Here is a 9,232-nt window from a genome sequence, read left to right as displayed (position 1 = left end):
AACACCATAGTGCCCACGAAGCTCATCACTAAGCTAAGGACACTGGGACGAAACACCTCCCTCTGCAACTGGATCCTGGACTTCCTGATGGGCCACCTCCAGGTGGTAAGGGTAGGCAGCAACACTGGGGCCCCTCAGGGGTGTGTACTTAGTCCCCTCCTGTACTCCCTGCTCCCCCACGATTGTGTGGGCAAACACAAATCCTACACCATATTTAAGTTTGCTAACGACACAACAGTGGTAGGCCTGAGCACCAACAACAATGAGACAGCCTGTAGGGAGGAGGTCAGAGACCTGGCAGTGTGGTGCCAGGACAACAACCTCTCCCTTAATGTGAACAAGACAAAGGAGATGATCGTGGACTACAGGAAAATGTGTGTTGACTAGGCCCTCATCAACATCGACATGGCTGTAGTGGAGCGGGTCGAGAGTTTCAAATTCCTTGGTGTCCATATCACCAATGAACTCTCATGGTCCAAACACACCAAGACAGCCGTGAAGAGGGCCCGACAACACCTTTTCCACCTCAGGAGACTGAAAAGATTTGGCATGGGTCCCCAGATCCTCAAAGTTCTACAGTTGCACCATCGAGAGCATCCTGACTGGTTGCATCACCGCCTGATATGGCACCTGCTCGCCATCTGACAATAAGGTGCTACAGAGGGTAGTGCGTACGGCCCAGTACATCACTGGGGCCAAGCTTTCTGCCATCCAGGACACATATAATAGTCGGTGTCAGAGGAAAGCCAAAATAAATTGTCAGAGACTCCAATCACCCATGTCTTAGCCTGTTTTCTCTGCTACAGCAAGGCAAGCGGTACCGGAGCCCCAAGTCTAGGACCAAAAGTCTCCTTAAGATTCAACCCCCAAGACTTAAGATTGCTGAACAATTAATCAAATGGCCATTGGACTATTTACATTGACACCTGTCATGACGTGGCCCTCTGGGTATAGCGTGCCTTCCCCCTCTCTCTCTCGCCTACACCCAGGCTGCTGTTATCTCAGGTCGTAAAATCCTGGAGGAGACTCTCTTCCTCATGGCCAGACAGTGTAGAGAGAGAGAGAAGGTTTCACAGGAGAACAAAGGAACCTTTTCTTCAGCATAGAACTTGAACTGAACAATGTACATATTTTGGAGTAGGTGTACACGGTCGGGGAAGAATCCAGCTACGACCGGTCCATTTCGTTTAATGTTTGTGAAACTCATGAGACAATACAGCCACATTACCATAACTCTGTTTATACAAGAGTCTCAGTTATGAGGCTTGATCTAATTGTTGTATAAAATGAATGAATAAAGATGAAACTATTTGTGAAATTATGAAATGTGATTTTAACTTCTTTCAGCTAGGGGGCAAAATTTTTATGTTTGGAAAAATAACGTTCCCAAGGTAAACGGACTATTTCTCAGGTCCAGATGCTAGAATATGCATATTATTGACCGATTATGATAGAAAACACTCTAAAGTTTCCAAAACTGTCAAAATATTGTCTGTGAGTATAACAGAACTGATTTTGCAGGCGAAAACCTGAGGAAATACAACCCGGAAGTGCCTTTTATTTGGAAAAATCCCTGTTCCGTTGCCTACCCCTCCATTTAAAGGGGTATCAACCAGATTCCTTTTCCAATGGCTTCGTCAGGCTGTGACCAGGCTTTAGACATAGTTTCAAGCTTTTATTTTGAAAAATGAGTGAGATTTATCAAAACGCGTCAGGTGGCCTTTGATTAGTTTCTGCGCGCGAGAGCTGTAGCTCAACATTTTCTTTCTCTGTAGTATTGAATAGGTTACCGTCCGGTTGAAATATAATTGATTATGTATGTTAAAAACAACCTGAGGATTGATTATAAAAAAACGTTTGACATGTTTCTACGAACATTACGGATACTTTTTGGAATTTTCGTCTGCCTTTCAGGGCCGGAACGAGCCTGTGGTTTTCTGAACATAACGCGCAAACCAAATGGCGGTTTTTGGTTATAAAACGAATCTGTATCGAACAAAAATAACATTTATTGTGTAACTGGGAGTCTCGTGAGTGCAAACATCCAAAGATTATCAAAGGTAAGCGATTCATTTTATTGCTTTTCTGACTTTCGTGACCAAGCTAATTTGAGGCTAGCTGTTCTTACTGTTTTGTCTAGTGATTGATAATCTCACAAACGCTTGGATTGCTTTCGCTGTAAAGCATATTTTCTAAATCTGACATGATAGGTGGATTAACAACAAGCTAAACTGTGTTTTGGTATATTTCACTTGTGATTTCATGATTCTAAATATTTGTAGTATTTTATTTTTATTTGGCGCTCTGCAATTCAGCGGTTGTTTACGAAAATGATCCCGCTAAAGGGATCCGTGCGGCAAGAAGTTAAACTGTTTAAGACATAAAAAAGCTCTTTACCTGACTCGCTTTTGAAATATGGCTAGAAATGCAGACATTTTATGCTCTTGTAGGAAGTTACTACTCCCCAATTGTTGACTAGAAATTAGCAAGAACTAGGCTAATATCTTTTTACTAGCAAAGAATATGAACAAATATGCACAGGTGGCTACATGCAGCTTTCGCTTTCATCTCAAAACAAGTGCATGACTCGTGACCGCTCATGCTGTAAACACAGTCCAGTTGAAATTGAATGGCACAGATCAATTTACAGTGTATTCGGAAAATATTCAGACCCCTTTACTTTGTCCACATTTGTGACCGACCGGCTCGATCTTATGTAGCAAAATTTGAAAAGTAGAGACTCAGAGCTAGAAAATTGTATATAATACACTACAGTTGAGGATCAATGGGAAAGTAATTCTGCTTTTAAAGTTGATAAACTTGTAACCTAACTTTTAAGAAAATGGCCCTTGAATATTTTTGGTACCTACTGTAGAGATCTTCTCTGTCTACACCCATTTAGCATCGTTCACACCCTTTTAAGATTTAGCCCCACCCATCTTTTTAAGGATTCACATGAGAGGCTATGTACTAAACAACCAAAGCTTTGAAGACTGGTTTATACTACGGGTGAGTTTGTACATTTAATCTGGAGTGCCAGAGTGTACTATGGGCGTTCGTAAATTTTCATATTGGCCGTTCTTAAATTCAGAGCATTTCGCTCTGAGCACACACTGGATGCTCTGGCTGAAAAGTAGGGTTGATCTGAGTGTTCTGACGTTGGCCAGCTTGCTAGCTACTTCCAGACACAATTGAGAGAACAGCTCACACTGACCATTTTACTCACACTAGCAGAGCTGGTTAGGGTGTTTCTATATTATCCAGAGCATTGGTGACTGCAACTGTGCTGCTGGCAACAATGTAATTAGGCTTTTTTTGCCAACGTTTACTGACACCGGCCATATTCAACGGGTGTTGAGCGTTCATAAGTTATTAAGTTATTCTGCTGAAATAGCCAGCCAGCTAATGTTACTCGTACGCGTTAACTTGAAATGAAAACGACTTTGACTAAATTAGAAATGTGTAATATCTGAAAATGTAGCTAGCTAGACTCTCTTACCCATATACATAGATGGACACTTGTCCCTTTCTGTCACGGATGCCATGGCTGCCCTTAGTTTGAAGATGTAATCCAGAGCCTTCTATGTTCTCTATTCGACGCTGTCTGCATATTTGCAATCTAACGCCAGAAGTTTCTCCATCTCTTTAGCTATCATACTCGAATTCCACTGATTTCAAAACTCGGTCCTCCAGAAAGTGGAGAGCAACACTTATGTAGTTCTACTACGTGATATCTTTCAAAAAAGCTGCGTTAGAAAGGATTACCTACACCTACTGACCGGCTCATATTATAAACAAAAGCGGTCTACATGGCAGACCAATCCGAACTCATCTCTCGGCTTCTCTCCAGCCAATCCTTATCTCAGCCAATGAAGATAAGGATTGGCGTGAAGGTTACTGTTGGCGTGACGGTTACTGTCTTTTTTCCATGGCTATGTAAGCACATGAAAGTTCACGTTCATGAAGGCATTTCTGCCCAAAAATTGCATTTTAATAAAATAGAAAGTTTGTTAAAATGGCAGTCCTGTGAAGTAGTAACGCGCGACATACACCTACTATCCTGAAACAAGTCACATTTATTTACATTACAGCCTATTCTGAAACAGATTTTTTTTTTATTCCCCCTCAATCTACACACAATACCTCATAATGACAAAGGAAAACAGGTTTTTAGGAATGTTGGCAAATGTATTAAAAATAAAAATTGGAAAAATCCCATTTACATAAGTATTCAGACCTTTTAGTCAGTACTTTGTTGAAGCACCTTTTGCAGTGATTACAGCCTAGACTCTCCTTGGGTATGACGCAACAAGCTTGGCACACTTGTATTTGGGGAGTTTGTCTCATTCTTCTCTGCAGATCCTCTCAAGCGCTGTCAGGTTGGATGGGGAGTGTCGCTGCACAGCTATTATCAGGTCTCTCAAGAGATTGGGTTCAAGTCCGGGCTCTACCTGGGCCACTCAAGGACATTCAGAGACTTGTCCAAAAGCCACCCCTGCTTTGTCTTGGCTGTGTGCTTAGCATCGTTGTTCTGTTGGAAGGTCCTGAGGACTATGGAGCAGATTTTCTTCAAGGGTCTCTCTGTACTTTGCTCTGTTCATCTTTCCCTCAATCCTGACTAGTCTCCCAGTCACTACTGCTGAAAAAGATCCCCACAACATGATGCTGCCACCACCATGCTTCACCGTAGGGATGGTGCCAGGTTTCCTCCAGATATGATGCTTAGCATTCAGGCCAAAGAGTTCAATCTTGGTTTCATCAGACCAGAGAATTTGTTTCTCATGGTCAGAGACCTTTGTTGCCTCTTGGCAAACTCCAAGTGGGCTGTCCTGTGCCTTTTACTGAGGAGTGGCTTCCGTCTGGCTACTTTACCATAAAGTTGTCCTTCTGGAAGGTTCTCTGGAGCTTTGTCAGAGTGATTAAGGCCCCTCTCTCTAGAATGGGCTGCCAGGTCTAGGAAGTGTCTTGGTGGTTCCAAATATCTTCCATTTAAGAAGTTTGGAACCATTCTTCCACAAAAACCGAATACAACAAGTGTAGATCTTACTGTGAAATGCTTAATTACAAGCCCTTAACAAACAGTGCAGTTCAAGAAGTGTTAAATATATTTACCAAATAAACTAAAGTAAAAAGTAACAATAAAATAACAATAACGAGGCTACAGTTGAAGTCGGAAGTGTACATACACTTAGGTTGGAGTCATTAAAACTTGTTTTTCAACCACTCCACAAATTTCTTGTTAACAAACTATAGTTTTGGCAAGTCGGTTAGGACATCTACTTCGTGCATGACATAAGAATTTTTCCAACAATTGTTTACAGACAGATCATTTCACTGTATCACAATTCCAGTGGGTCAGAAGTTTACATACTCTAAGTTGACTGTGCCTTTAAACAGCTTGGACAATTCCAGAAAATGATATCATGGCTTTAGAGGCTTCTGATTATCTAAGTGACATAATTTGTGTACCTGTGGATGTATTTCAAGGCCTACCTGCAAATTCAGTGCCTCTTTGCTTTGGAAAATCAAAAGAAATCAGCCAAGACCTCAGAAAAATAATTGTAGACCTCCACAAGTCTGGTTCATCCTTGGGAGTAATTTCCAAACGCCTGAAGGTACCACGTTCATCTGTAAAAATAATGGAATGCAAGATTAAACACCATGGGACCACGCAGCCGTCATACCTGCAAGTAGCCTAGTGGGGCGGCAGGTAGCCTAAAGGTTAAAACTTTGGAATAGTAACTGAAAGGTTGCAAGATCATATCCCCGAGCTGACAAGGTAAAAATGTCGTTCTGCCACTGAACAAGAAGTTAACCCACTGTTCCTAGGCCGACATTTAAAATAAGAATGTGTCCTTAACTGACTTGCCTAGTTAAATAAAGGTACATTTAAAAAAATACTGCTCAGGAAGGAGACGCTTTCTGTCTCCTAGAGATGAACACAATTTGGTGCGAAAAGTGCAAATTAATCCCAGAACAACAGCAAAGGACCTTGTGAAGATGCTGGAGGACAGGTACAAAAGTATCTACAGTATATCACAAACGTGAGTACACCACTCACATTTTTGTAAATATGAGTATATCTTTTCATGTGACAACACTGAAGAAATGACACTTTGCTACAATGTAAAGTAGTGAGTGTACAGCTTGTATAACAGTGTAAATTTGCTGTCCCCTCAAAATAACTCAACACACAGCCATTAATGTCTAAACCGCTGGCAACAAAAGTGAGTACATCCCTAAGTGAAAATGTCCAAATTGGGCCGTAAGTGTCAATATTTTGTGTGGCCACCATCATTTTCCAGCACTGCCTTAACCCTCTTGGGTATGGAGTTCACCAGAGCTTCACAGGTTGCCACTGGAGTCCTCTTCCACTCCTCCATGACGACATCACGGAGCTGGTGGATGTTAGAGACCTTGCACTCCTCCACCTTCCGTTTGAGGATGCCCCACAGATGCTCAATAGGGTTTAGGTCTGGAGACATGCTTGGCCAGTCCATCACCTTTATCCTCAGCTTCTTTAGCAAGGCAGTGGTCGTCTTGGAGGTGTATTTGGGGTCGTTATCATGTTGGAATACTGCCCTGCGGCCCAGTCTCCAAAGGGAGGGGATCATGCTCTGCTTCAGTATGTCACAGTACATGTTGGCATTCATGGTTCCCTCAATGAACTGTAGCTCCCCAGTGCCGGCAGCACTCATGCAGCCCCAGACCATGACACTCCCACCACCATGCTTGACTGTAGGCAAGACACACTTGTCTTTGTACTCCTCACCTGGTTGCCGCCAAATCAAATCAAGTTTATATAGCCCTTCGTACATCAGCTAATATCTCGAAGTGCTGTACAGAAACCCAGCCTAAAACCCCAAACAGCAAGCAATGCAGGTGTAGAAGCACGCCACACACGCTTGACACAATCTGAACCAAATAAGTTTATCTTGGTCTCATCAGACCACAGGACATGGTTACAGTAATCCATGTCCTTAGTCTGCTTGTCTTCAGCAAACTGTTTGCGGGCTTTCTTGTGCATCATCTTTAGAAGAGGCTTCCTTCTGGGACGACAGCCATGCAGACCAATTTGATGCAGTGTACGGCGTATGGTCTGAGCACTGACAGGCTGTCCCCCCACCCCTTCAACCTCTGCAGCAATGCTGGCAGCAAGTCTATTTCCCAAAGACAACCTCTGGATATGACGCTGAGCACGTGCACTCAACTTCTTTGGTCGACCATGGTGAGGCCTGATCTGAGTGGAACCTGTCCAGTTAAACCGCTGTATGGTCTTGGCCACCGTGCTGCAGCTCAGTTTCAGGGTCTTGGCAATCTTCTTATAGCCCAGGCCATCTTTATGTAGAGCAACAATAATTTTTGTTCAGATCCTCAGAGTTCTTTGCCATGAGGTGCCATGTTGAACTTCCAGTGACCAGTCAGTATGAGGGAGTGTGAGAGCGATGACACCAAATTTAACACACCTGCTCCCCATACACACCTGAGACATTGTAACACTAACGAGTCACATGACACCGGGGAGGGAAAATGGCTAATTGGGCCCAATTTGGACATTTTAACTTAGGGGTGTACTCACTTTTGTTGCCAGCGGTTTAGACATGCATGGCTGTGTGTTGAGTTATTTTGAGGGGACAGCAAATTTACACTGTTATACAAGCTGTACACATTACTTTACATTGTAGCAAAGTGTCATTTCTTCAGTGTTGTCACATGAAAAGATATACTCAAATATTTACAAAAATGTGAGGGGTGTACTCACTTTTGTGGTATACTGTATTTCCACAGTAAAACAAGTCCTATATTGACATAACCTGAAAGGCCGCTCAACAAGGAAGAAGCCACTGCTCCAAAACCGCCATAAAAAAGCCAGACTACGGTTTGAAACAGCACAGATCGTACTTTTTGGAGAAATGTCTTCTGGTCTGATAAAACATAAATAGAACTGCTTGGCCATAATGACCATCATTATGTTTGGAGGAAAAAGGGGGAGGCTTCCCAACCGTGAGGCACGGGGGTGGCAGCATCATGTTGTGGGGGTGTTTTGCTGCAGGAGGGACTGGTGCACTTCACAAAATAGATGGCATCATGAGGGAGGAAAATTATGTGGATATATTGAAGCAACATCTCAAGACATCAGTCAGGAAGTTAAAGCATGGTCGCAAATGGGTCTTCCAAATGGACAATGACCCCAAGCATACTTGCAAAGTTGAGGCAAAATGGCTTAAGGACAACAATGTCAAGGTATTGGAGTGGCCATCACAAAGCCCTGACTTCAATCCTATTGAAACTTTGTGGGCAGAACTGAAAAAGCGTGTGCGAGCAAGGAGGCCAACAAACCGGACTCAGTTACATCAGCTCTGTCAGGAGGAATGGGCCAAAATTCACTCAACTTATTGTGGGAAGCTTGTGGAAGGCTAGCCGAAACGTTTGACCTAAGTTAAACAATTTAAAAAGGCAATGCTACCAAATACTAATTGAGTGTATGTAAACTTCTGATACACTGGGAATGTGATGAATGAAATAAAAGCTGAAATAAATCACTCTACTATTATTCTGAAATTTCACATTCTTAAAATAAAGTTGTGATCCTTACTGATCTAGAACAGGGAATTTTTACTTGGACTAAAATGTCAGGAATTGTGAAAAACTGAGTGTAAATGTATTTGGCTAAGGTGTATGTAAACTTCCGACCTAAACTGTATATACAGGGGGTACCGGTACAGAGTCAATGTGTGAGGGTACAGGTTAGTCGAGGTAATTTGTACATGTAGGTAGGGGTGAAGTGACTATGCATAGATAATAAACAGCGAGTAGCAGCAGTATACAAAACAAATGAGGGGGGATGGGTGTGTCGTGTCTTTGGCATCATTAAACTGAAGACTTATTTTTATCAAATAAATTCTCTGTAATTATTATAACGTGATAAAACTAACTTAATCGTGTAAATGTAATTAACTAGGAAGTCGGGGCACCAAGGAAAATATTCAGATTACAAAGATATCATTTTCCTAATATTAACTTTCAGAGATTTTAATATCTGATCAATTAGTCTTCTAATTAATGAATTATTCTTTACCTCACATTAGTCTCATTCCAAACGTCGTAAATTGTTGGTTATCTGCACGAACCCAGTCTTCACTATGAATCATCCATACATCAATTGTCTTAAGTAATTGATTTACTAACTAAATAATCACAGAAATGCATAAACAGTACATATAGTTACAAG

The sequence above is a fragment of the Salvelinus namaycush genome, chromosome 13 (assembly GCF_016432855.1).
Source record: "Salvelinus namaycush isolate Seneca chromosome 13, SaNama_1.0, whole genome shotgun sequence".
Taxonomy (NCBI): domain Eukaryota; kingdom Metazoa; phylum Chordata; class Actinopteri; order Salmoniformes; family Salmonidae; genus Salvelinus; species Salvelinus namaycush.
The sequence above is the reverse complement of the archived record's forward strand: the minus strand, read 5'-3'. Positions refer to the sequence as shown.